Source organism: Tamandua tetradactyla, chromosome 5, assembly GCF_023851605.1.
Source record: "Tamandua tetradactyla isolate mTamTet1 chromosome 5, mTamTet1.pri, whole genome shotgun sequence".
NCBI lineage: Eukaryota > Metazoa > Chordata > Mammalia > Pilosa > Myrmecophagidae > Tamandua > Tamandua tetradactyla.
The window spans coordinates 14,643,466-14,655,646 of record NC_135331.1 but is presented as its reverse complement, the minus strand read 5'-3'; positions in this window follow the sequence as shown (position 1 = coordinate 14,655,646).

Sequence of the window (12,181 nt, the reverse complement as noted above, 5' to 3'; positions counted from 1 at the left end):
AATTTTGCTGGATATAGAAGTCTTGGTTGGCAGTTTTTCTCTTTTAGTAATATAAATATATCATCCCACTGTCTTCTAGCTTCCATGGTTTCTGCTGAGAAATCTACCCATAGTCTTATTGGGTTTCCCTTGTATGTGATGGATTGTTTTTCTCTTGCTGCTTTCAAGATCCTCTCTTTCTCTTTGACCTCTGACATTCTAACTAGTAAGTGTCTTGGAGAACGCCTATTTGGATCTATTCTCTTTGGGGTGCGCTGTACTTCTTAGATCTGTAATTTTAGATCTTTCAAAAGAGTTGGGAAATTTTCAGTGATAATTTCTTCCATTAGTTTTTCTCCTCCTTTTCCTTTCTCTTCACCTTCTGGGACACCCACAACACGTATATTTGTGTGCTTCATATTATCATTCAATTCCCTGAGCCCCTGCTCAAAATTTTCCATTCTTTTCCCTATAGTTTCTGTTTCTTTTTGGATTTCAGATGTTCATCCTCCAGTTCAATAATTCTAACCTCTGTCTCTTGAAATCTACCATTGTAGGTTTCCATTGTTTTTTTCATCCCTTCTACTGTATCTTTCATTCCCATAAGTTCTGTGATTTGTTTTTTCAGACTTTCCATTTCTTCTTTTTGTTCATCCCTTGCCTTCTTCATATCCTCCCTCAGTTTATTGATTTGGTTTTTGAAGAGGTTTTCCATTTCTGTTCATATATTCAGAATTAGTTGTCTCAGCTCCTGTATCTCATTTGAGCTATTGGTTTGTTCCTTTGACTGGGCCATGTCTTCAATTTTCCTGGTGTGATTTGTTATTTTTTGCTGGCGTCTGGGCATTTAATCAGATTTCCCTAGTGTGGGACCCAGCAGGTTGAAACACTTTCCTGTGAAGTCTCTGGGCTCTGTTTTTCTTATCTTGTATGTGGTGCTTGTCTGTCTGCGGGTCACACCAGCAAAAGATGTTGTGGCTCCTTTAACTTTGGAAGACTCTCGCTGCTGGGTGTGTGGTGGAGACAGAGGAAAGGTTGTAGGTTGGTTTTAATGGCTTCAAATTGTGAAGTCCTGGGATCTGAATTCCTTGAGAGAGGGATCCCACCTGAGTTGCATTTCACCCCTCCCGCGGGGAAGATTCAGGTGGTAGAGAGCCCTGAAAGCAGCCTGCTTCTGAGTTCGGGGCAGTTGCAACCTGTGTAATCCCAGCGCTGAGCCCAGAGGCAACCAAGTCTCCGTAGAAACAGCCACAGAAGGCTCTGTTTTGCCCCCTTTCCTCTTTTTCAGTTAGCCCAATAGGCGACTTCCGCCTTGATCAGTTTCGCCTGAGCTGAGGGCCCATTTTTAGTAGTCAGAAGTTGTTCATTAATGCCACTATTGGTGTTAGGTTGGACTCAGTCTCTACTACTGTTGGAGACTCTTTCCTTTCCCTTCAGGAAGTCACCTGTTGGGGAGAGGCACTGGTCGCCAGCTGCCACAGCTTGGGGAACCGCTGATCCAAGGCTCCCAGACAGCCCGGGAAGCCGCGTGTGTGGGAGGGGCGCTGGCCGCTGCGGCTTGGGGAACCACTGAACCTAGGCTCCCAGCCGGCCCGGGAAGCTGCGTGTGTGGGAGGGGCGCCGGTCGCCGGCCACCACGGCTTGGGGAACCACCGATCCGAGGCTCCCAGCTCACCCAGGAAGCTGCCTGTGTGGGAGGGGCTCCAGTCGCTGGCTGCCGTGGCTTGGGGAACCTCTGATCCGAGGCTCCCAGCTGGCCCGGGAAGCCACATGTGGGAGGGGCTCCAGTCGCCGCGGCTTGGGAAACTGCTGATCCGAGGCTCCCAGCCGGCCCCGGAAGCCGCATGTGTGGGAGGGTCTCCAGTCGCCGCGGCTTGGGGAACCATCGATCCGAGGCACCCAGGAAGCCGCGTGTGTGGGAGGGGCTCCGGTCGCTGGCAGCTGCGGCTTGGGGAACCGCTGATCCGAAGCTCCCAGCCGGCCCGGGAAACCGCCTGTGAGAGAGGGGCACTGGCCGCCAGCCGCCGCAGCTTGGGGAACTCGCCTCTCCGAGTCTCACAGCCGGACAGGGAAAGAGGGAGGGAGGGGCACCGGCTGCCAGCCGCCACGGCCCGGGGAAGTGCGCACCGCTCGGGGACCTCACCGCAGCAGAGTCTTGTAGCCGGTCCAGCCATTCCAGACTGGGGCACACTGTGTGTCTGGTCTCTGTTGTGGCTCCAGGAGCTGTTCTGTACTGTTTCTAGTTATTTAGTAGTTGTTCTGAAGGAGGAACTAAGACGCGCACACCTTACTAAGCCACCATCTTCTCCAGAAGTCTGAAGTATTCTTTAAAGGTCAATTAGATGCAGTTGATTGGAGTTGTTCAGTTCAACTCTATCCTTACTGATTTTCCTTGTTCCTTTATAAAAAAAGGTTTGTTTTTCTCTGGCTTCTTTCAGGTTTTCTCTTGGTCTTTGCTCTCCTGCGGTTTGGATATGGTATGCCTAGGTGTAGGTTTTTGGTTTTTTTTTTTTTTTAACTTTTTTTATTAATTAAAAAAAATTAACATACAAAACATTAAGATATCATTCCATTCTACATATACAATCAGTAATTCTTAATATCATCACATAGTTGCATATTCATCATTTCTTAGAACATTTGCATCGATTTAGAAAAAGAAATAAAAAGACAACAGAAAAAGAAATAAAACGATAACAGAGAAAAAAAAAGATTACACATACCATACCCCTTACCCCACATACCATACCCCTTACCCCTCGCTTTCATTTACCACTAGCATTTCAAACTAAGTTTATTTTAACATTTGTTCCCCCTATTATTTATTTTTATTCTGTATGTTCTACTCTCCTGTTGATATATAGGTGCAGGTTTTTGAGCAGTTATTATCCTTCTTAGTGTTCTCTGAGATTTCTGGATCTGAGGTTTATTGTGAACCAATTTTGGAAATTTTTCAATAATTATTACTTCAAATGGTTCTTCTGTTCCTTTTTCTTCCTGGATTCCCACTATCCTTCTGTTGTACCTTTTGTAATTGTCCCAAAGTTCATTTATAATCTGTTCCGTTTATTGTTCAGTCTTTTTTTCTTTGTTTTCAGTTCAGAAAATTTCTATTCACATATCTTCAAGCTCACTGATTCTTTCCTTGGCCATGCCCAGTCTGCTAAGACCATGCAAGGCGTTCTTCAATTTTGTTCATGGCTTTTAAGTTTTTAGCATGTTCTTTTTTTTTTTTTTTCTAGCATGTTGTCCTAGTTTGCTAGCTGCCAGAATACAATATACCAGAAACAGAATGGCTTTTGAAAAGGGGAATTTAATAAGTTGCTAGTTTACAGTTCTAAAGCTGAGAAAATGTCCCACAGTTCTAAAGCTGAGAAAATGTCCCAATTAAAACAAGTCTATAGAAATGCCCAATATAAGGCATCCAGGGAAAGATACGTTGGTTCAAGAAGGCTGATAAAGTTCAGGATTTCTCTCTCATGTGAGAAGGCACCTGGTGAACACAGTCAGGGCTTCTCTCTGAGCTGGAAGGGCACATGGCAAACACGGCGTCATCTGCTAGCTTCATCTCCTGGCTTCCGGTTTCATGAAACTCCCCAGGAGGCATTCTCCTTCTTCATCACCAAAGGTCACTGGCTCATGGACTCTCTGCTTCATGGCTATGTCATTCTGCTCTGCTCTCTCTGAATCTCCTTCATTCTCCAAAATGTTTCCTCTTTTATAGGACTCCAGAAACTTATCAAGACCCACCCAAATGGGTGGAGACATGTCATCACCTAATCCAGGTTAACAACCACTCTTGATTGGATTACATCTCCAGGGAGATGATCTAATTACAGATCCAGACATACAGTATTGAATAGGGATTATTCTGCCTTTATGAAATGGGGTTTTGATTAAAACATGGCTTTTCTAAGGGACATACATCCTTTCTAACCAGCACACATGTCCTTTTGAATCTTCCTTAGAGTTTCCATCTCTCTGCTTACATCATCCATCTGCTCTTGCAAGTTGTCCATCTATTACATTAGAGCCCTTAGAATAGCAATCACATTTGTTTTCAAATCCCAGTCTAACTACAAAATCTCTGCCATATTTAATCTGGTTTAATGTTTGCTCTGTCTCTCCAGACTGTGTTTTTTCTCTTTTTGCATGACCTGTAATGTTTTGTTGAAGGCTGAACATGAAGCAACAGGTAAAAATAACTGAGTTAAATTGGTTTTTCATGTGAGGTTTTGTTTATTTGGCCAAGAGTTAGTCTGTATTTACTGTTTGCTTCAGTAGTAGGTGTTAGAGACTAAGGTTTCCTCTGGTGTCCTTGTGTTCATCTCTCCTGTTGTTTTTGGTTTTCCCTAGAGACTCCTTAAATAGGGTCTGTGTTTTGTGGCTCTCTTCAGCTATAAACCCTGTTATTAAGGAGCCCTATTGATGTGGTGGTGAGATGTGGAAGTCAGGGAAGCAATTTGAAATTCTCTTAGAAGGTCTGACTGTTAGTGAACCTGTGCCCATGAACTGAGTCCTTTTTACCTGTTGGGTGAGATGGGAAGGTTGGGCTCTGGTAAAATAGTTTCCCCTGAGGACGAGACTTCGGATATTGGAGGGGAAAATCCCCTTTTGCTTCTGACAGAGAAAGGGAAAGGAACCATTTTAATAACCAGAGTGTTTTGTTCTCCTTAACAAAGTGAGGACATGGTAGGGCTCCTGGAGGTAAAACTTAGAAAGTGGGGGATGCCCCTAGAGCTAGGCCTCAAGGAGTTTCATCCTTTAAGCTACTCTACCTGATACTGGGTCCAGCAGCAGCTTCTGTTCCAGGTAGGCTGTGATTCTCTGTATCTGCCTGTTTCTCCAGTTTGGGGTGTGGTGGTTGGCTCTGTGACCTCAATTCTCTGACAGATCTAAGAAGAGTTACAGTTCAGTCTTTCAGATTTTGTCTTGTAATGACAAGGCTAATGACCTACAAGTTTTTTACCTGTAGGACCAGAAACCAGAAGACTCAACCTAGCCTCTAAATGTTGCAGGTAGATGCAGGGTTGCTGGGAAAATCACATGTTCTTCGTACATCCGTAAAGCAGAGGTACATACCCCTCGCAACTAGAAGGGTGGGCAGGGATCACTTTAGCACAGTTTCCTTGGATGTAAAATAGGGGTAAGGAGCTTGCCCAACTCTACACATCCTGGAAGGACTAGTGTCTCAGATCCTGACCTGAACCCATTGCTTTCCACACCACACAGCGCTGTTCTCAACATCAGGTAGTGGGGTCATGCTGATGGCATAAAACTTCTCCAACTTCTTGGCTGTGGCCCTTGTTTGCAAAGCATTGGGATGCTTGTGCTGGTTCAGACCCCAGAGCTGGTCCCCCTCTCTCATTCACTGAAGTCCCTGGAAGCACAGCATCTGACTATTGTGTCTAGACAGAATTTAGCCTGTTCCATTGCCCTGAGAGTTTAAACAAATCATATCCCCTCTCTAGGATTTTGTGGTCTCCTCTGTTACAGACTCTGCACTGGCTAAGCAGGGAGCTGATTCCGTGGCCGGGAGCAGCAGTGTTGGCCGGGAGCAGCAGTGTTGGCCGGTAGGCTCTGCACTGAGGAGCACAGAAGGGTGCTCTGTCTCAAACAGGACAGTCCAAGAGAGTGAGAAATAACATGGCACCAATGAACTCAGTAATTAGCAATGGGCCGATACTGCCATCCCAGGTACAATGTACGTTGTGAGAGATGCAGATGTTGCAGGGAGGTTCGTGGGTCTTGGAGTGGAGCAGCTTGTTTAGAAAATGTCGGATTCCCTAGGTCCCGTCCGTGGTGCCAGCGGGGCAGTTGTGCTTTCAGCGAGCACAGGAGGAGGGCTCCGGTGCTTTGCCCTGCGCACTCCCCTGGAGTAGAGGGCTTGGGAGAGGGGCGTGGCCTTCTTCCTGGAGCATGGAGGGAGGGGCCCGGCCGGCAGCCCACGTGGCCCTGACACCCTCTCCACCTCCGCCTGAAGCCCACCAGGTGTGCGCCTCCCAGACTCCCCGGAGAAGGTGCTTCTGGGCTTTCTCTCCTCAGCTGGCCTGGAAGTCTCACACCTTCCCGGGCAGGATGTTCCTTTATTGCAAATTCTGCAACCAACTATTCTCAGGACCAGGTCCTTTGATGGTTTTATTGTCCCTAAATTCACACCAGGCCCCAATAACTTCAGAGCATGGAGGGTGAGGGGCACAAACAGCCCAGGATCCAGGTAGGATATTGCAGCCCCCACCTGCAGGGGCCGGACGCTCCTCTGAAGGCTTCCATGTGTGGGGGGTGGGGGGTGGGGTGGGGGTGGGGGGGAGCTCCTGCACGCTGTGGGCCGGGAACAGGGTGAGAGCATCAAGGCAGCCCCAGCCCCGAGGGCTGATGCACCTGCGTGCATAGTGTGTGCCATGACTGATTGTGTAGCCAATGGCCCCTCTGCCAAGGGACCACCAGTTCTGGGACTGCTTGGGGGGTTTTCCTGGATGAGGCTTTGAATTGGCACCCACACCAGCTAATACTGGGACCAGCTTAGCTGCCTTATTGCCTCAGGCTCTATTGCAATGAAATGAGAAGTCGCATACAAGTAAAAGAGCTTGCTTCTGAGACTGAATGTACAGAGAGACGATGGGTAGTGCCACACAGGACGCACAGTTTGGCAGCCTGGGGCCCGGGCCCCTTCCTAAATGGCCTGGAACAGACCTGCTTCAGCCAGGGACAAAGGTCAAGAAAGTCTCCCCGGAGGGGGCAGGATGTAAACATGGGTTTAAAGGTAAAAATGGGTAAAAGGACACTGATTGTATCCTAGTCTTAAACACGAATCTTAGTGAAACATCAGGTTTTAGGCCCCTTTAATGATTATGCTTAGAGACCCAATGCCTTCATACTAGATGGAATGTTTTTGTTCTAAAATCAAATTACTACTCCTTGTACTAAGCCCCCTCCCTTGCGGGGCAGTAAATGTCCAGGACGGCTTCCGCCGGAGACCTTCTCCTGTTCACATGTCCAGGGGAGCCATGTGTGCGTGTGTGCCCAGCGTGCAGCTGTGCAGCCCGGGCTCCGCGGGGACGCACCGCCCCAGCCCCCACCACGTGGGCCCAAAGTGGCCACATCTTGGTCATAGCTGCTGTTTCTGCCCTCACTTTTTTTAAAACTTTTTTTATTTGCATATATATAAAGCAAAGGAAGAAAGAAGCCATAGTGTTCATAGCACTCTTCAACAAGAAGTTACAGGACAGATCCCAGACTTTGTCATGGGCTACCATACCATCCTCTCAGACTTTTCCTTCTAACTGCCCCAGAATATAAGAGGCTAGAGGACTTATATATTTTTTTTAGCATCACAATTGACTTTTTTTCCTTTTTTTTTGTGAAAAATAACATATATACAAAAAAGCTATAAATTTCAAAGCATAGCACCACAATTAGTTGTAGAACCGATTTCAGAATTCGGTATGGGTTACAATTCCACAGTTTTAGGTTTTTACTTCTAGCTGGTCTAAGATACTGGAGACTAAAAGAAATATCAGTACAATGATTCAGCAAGCATGCTTGTTTGTTAAACCCTACATTCTCTGTATAACTCCACCAGCACCTTTGATCTTTCTATCCTACTCTTTAGGGGTATTTGGCTACGGCCATTCTAACTTTTTCATGTTGGAAGGGGCTGTCATTAATATGGGGTAGGGAGATGGAACTAGTTGATGTTCTTGAGAGGTGATTTATCTAGTCCAGGGACCCATCTGGAGGTTGTAGGTTTATGGAAAGTTTCCCTGGTGCCTGGAAACTTTGCGAATCTCATATATTGCCCTAAGTGTTCGTTAGGATTGGCTGGAATAGTTTTGGTTGGGGGTTGGTAAGTTATGATAGGTAGCAATGTCCAGCTGAAGCTTGCATAAGTGTGACCTCCAGAGTAGCCTCTCGACTCTATTTGAACTCTCTCTGTCACTGATACTTTATTAGTGTCAGGATGGAATTGTTGATCCCATAGTGCCAAGGCTGGCCTCATCACTGGGTGCCATCTCCCACACTGCCAGGGAGACTTTCACCCCAGGATGTCATGTCCCACGTAGCGGGGAGGTCTGCCCTCACTTTTGTCCCCACCTGTAACTAAGACCAACCAGAGAAAAGGCACACCTCCTCTTCTAACCAATCCCATAGGATGTCCTGCTTTTAGTTAGCCCATCTCTGGCTTTCCCATGCCAATAGCCTCCAATAAGAACAAACTTGAGGTCTTCCCTTCCTCCACTCTAAAATTCTCTGCCCTTGAGTCTCTGCTAAATTCAAGTGGTGGTGCTGTCTCCCTTACAACAGGCTCTGCCTCCATGCCCTATAACTGTTCCTTTTTTTTTTTTGGTAGGGGGGTCTTCATTTACTTCCCCACTTCCCTGCTCTGTCTCATTTTCCCAGCTCCTTCCAAGTTAAAGGGTTGTTAATAAGGTTATTACCCTGGGAATCTGGGGTTTATCCTACTGGGGAGCTCCTGGGAGACCATTTAAAGCTCAGTGTGGGGATCCTACTGGGGACTTCCTTCTGAGAAGTGAAGAAGCTGACACCTTCCTCCACTGCCCTCTGTCTGTCTTCTGGGTTAACCTCTTGGCGTTTCTGGATTGTTGCGGGTTATTCTAGCATGCTCCTGTGACCAGAGATATGCAGGTGCTTTAAGATGGTAGGACATCAGCCTGAACAGAAAGTCTGGTCTGAAGCTGTAGGTGACCTCCAGGGTGTGCTGAGAGGATGTGGGCAATGCGTGCTACATTTGGGGCCCTGCACTGAGGAGGGCTTACGTGGGGATGCAGCCATACACACATACCAGCTGACGCTTGCACCAGCTTAGCAGCTTTCAATTCAGACTATAAACCCGGAAGCACATACTAAGCACTGTTTGAAGTGCTGAGGAAGCAGAAGTGAAGAAGGTGGATGTGTCAGTGCACACCTGTGTGGCCCAAGATGGTGGCTCTATCAGTAAGTTTCCAGCCGGGGGGGAAATGCCTTCGACAGAGGGGATTTAATATGGACAGTCCATTTCAAAGCAGAGCCATAACGACCCTAATTCAGTATAGTCTGTGCTCAGTCTCCCTGACACTGCCCTATTTTCATCTGTAAGTACTTTGATATATTCTTACTTGTCTAAGACAGGCTCCTGCGGGAGACGGGCAGACTGTGTTCTGAAGAACAAGAAGCCAGCTTGACCAACGGCAGTGTGTGGGATGGGACGGGGTGGGGTGCGGTGGGAGGGGAGTGCATTCCAAAAAAAAGGAACAAAGAAGAGAGGGGTTAAGATGCAACTGAGCTTGGTGTTAAGAAACAACAAGAAGGCCGGGTATGGCTGGAGCCGAGTGATAACAGGGAGAACGGTAGGAGACATGGCTGATAGGACAGGGGTAGTTGGATCAGAGGGATTTTTAGATGAGAGAAAGAAGTCTAACTTCTAATTCTCTACCAGTGACAGATTTTTTAAGACGATGTGAGATTTAAGATGTTACTCTTTCACCATGGATGAAGCCAACTGTTCTCCTTGCTTTCCTTCTCTCTCTAACATCCACAGTAGGAGGAAAGCAGACACACTGGGATGCATTTGAGAGAATATGTACACGATGTGCGATGGATGGGATGTAGATGACGGATGTTTCATAAGGTAAATTTGTCAGATCTCTGCCTATTCGCTGGGTGCAGAGGTGGAGTTAAAAGAGAAACTGGTTTATTAAGGGCAATTTTTCCATCGATATGCTGACAGTGACATCACTTCCCAACTCCTTGTTTAGTGGTGTTACATGGATCACTTGAAATTTATCACCGTGAGAGTATTTATGCCATCGAAACTGGCAAACGCTAAAACTGAAGCAGCTATTAAATGCCACCAATAATGCCTGTGAAAGACAAAAGGGGGCAGAAGCAGAATTGGATGGGGAGAGGCTCAGCCCCTGAAGCAGATCTGACAAAGTGTCAGTGAGCCCCATGGCCCACGGAAGTCCCGCATGGGTCAGGACTGGCCGGGCCCGCGTGCTCCCCCCTTGTGCAGTTGCCGCCTGGGGGCTGCCAGGGAAAAGCACAGTGTCTCCTGGGTTTGAAAGCAGAGGCTGAGCCTCAACATGGCACCGGCAGGAGACACCGGGCCCCACACAGGTGCCGCCAGATGAGGAGGGCACACCTCCGTGCTGTGGGAGGGGCACCGTGTGCACGAGAAAGAAAGTCAGCCTTCTCCGGTTGAGCCAGACGAACACACTCACCAGGCCCTGCTCTACCGCAAAAGGCCACTAATCCCATCTCTGTTCTCCGCTTCTTCTCTGGACCTGACTTGTTTCGTTTCCTGACTCCGGGAGCTCTTCTCCATTTCCCAACCCTTCTTGGCCTCTGCCCTGCACCTCAGAGTTGCCATCCACTATGGGCTGCATTTCCGGGGCGCCCTTGCTTTCGGGTGTCCAGTTGGCTTCAGTTAGCGGAGGCAGAGACATGCTGGATTATTTATTCCAACAGCAGAATCTCTGCATCTGTTATTCCTTCTTTCAAAGACAACTTCCTCTCTCCCCCACAGAAATTAGCATGGCTCCCTCCCTTACTTCTTTTAGGTCTTTGGTTAAATGTTACCTTCTCCATGAGACCGTCCTTTCATATTTAAAATTGCAACTGGTTCCCTACCTCTACTCTTTCGTGCTTCATTGTTCTACGTAGTACCTGTTACCCCGAAACTATATATGTTTATTCTCTCAGCGGTCCCTAACCAGAATATAAGCTCTGCAAAGATGTGGGGTCTTACCTGTGTTTTATCCCCAGCACCTAGAAAGGTAGGTGCTTAGGACTGTTGCACCACATCATTCAAGGGTGGTGCTGTGATAGGTACCCTAGATTTGGTCAGTGCACACCTGTGTGGCCCAAAATGGTGACTCTATCAGTAAGTTTCCAGCCGGGGGGAAATGCCTTCAAGAGAGGGGATTTAATGTGGAGAGTCCATTTCAAAGCCATCAAGGTGCTGAGAGACCCAAAAGAGCAGGTGAGACCTCCCCAGAGAGCAGCAACAGCTGGAAGCCACTGTCACCCCAAGACTTGGGGGGTGGCTTTCCCAGAAGCCAGAGCCATCTGGTAGAAGATGGAATGATATGGGTTTTCCCAGCAGTAGCTGGTGACAAGGAAGGAAGGAACTGGCACCAGGAGCCAGAACCAACAATGACCTAGCAGAGGGGGAATAATCTTCTTTGTACCCATTGGCTGGACCCAGACCAAAGCCAGCTGGCGAGGGAGCCTAGGAAACACAGAGTCTAGAGGGCCGTTACGTGCACAGTGAAGCAAGGAAGGCGAGGAAGTAACGTAAAGGCACGCAAAGAAATGACCAGCATAGCAGCCCTGGCCTTGCACATGGCAGGTCTTTGAATGACAAAACAGAAGATACTGGCCTGTGAGTATTCGGAGAGGAACAGAATGTAGCAGGCATGCTGGGATGAAGAAATGAGACCATACGGGCCCACAAAATGGATAGTGGTCTCACTTTGACAGCTTTCTGGCTCCAAGAGAGCCAACTAGGTTTCAATTCCTCTCTGGAAATCTTGTGGATCTGCAACCTTAAAATAATTACCCCCAACTGCCTTGAGTGAATTTCTGTTTCTAACGGCCAAAAGACCCTTGATTAAAGCAGTCTCTTATTTCAGAAAGGCAATGCCGAGGGGAGATTCTCTCTTGTTCACCCTTCAGTGGCTTCCCCATTGCCTTCAGAATCAAGTCCATACCTCATTTTGGAAAGGCCTTAGATAAAAGCTGGAGATTCTATTAGACGCTTAAAGCCTTCTCTTGCACTTCTATTCAGAGTGCCTTCAGCTGGGGTCATCTCAGACCTTCTGTCAGCCAGCTATTGCTGTGAAACAAATTATTCCAAAGCCCGGAGGCTTAAAACAATAAGTATTTATTATTGTTGCCAAGTCTAGGAGTCTGCAGGGTGGTGGTTCTGGTCTCAGCAGGGCTCTGCATCTCTGGTCATCTGCTGCCTATTGGCTGGACCCAGGTAGGCAGCTCTGCCTACCTTGGGGATCAGGTGGCCATAGGCCAGCTTACAATGGCTATGGTTCGGATAACGTGGCCCTCTTCCCCGTGGTCTCTTAGCCTCCAGCAGCCTAGCTTGGGGTTCTTCCCACGGTGGCAGCATGCTTTCTCCACTATTTCCTTCTGCTGGAGTTTAAGACAGGAGTGCAGCGAATACCACAGTGTGTCACTGGGTCTCCTT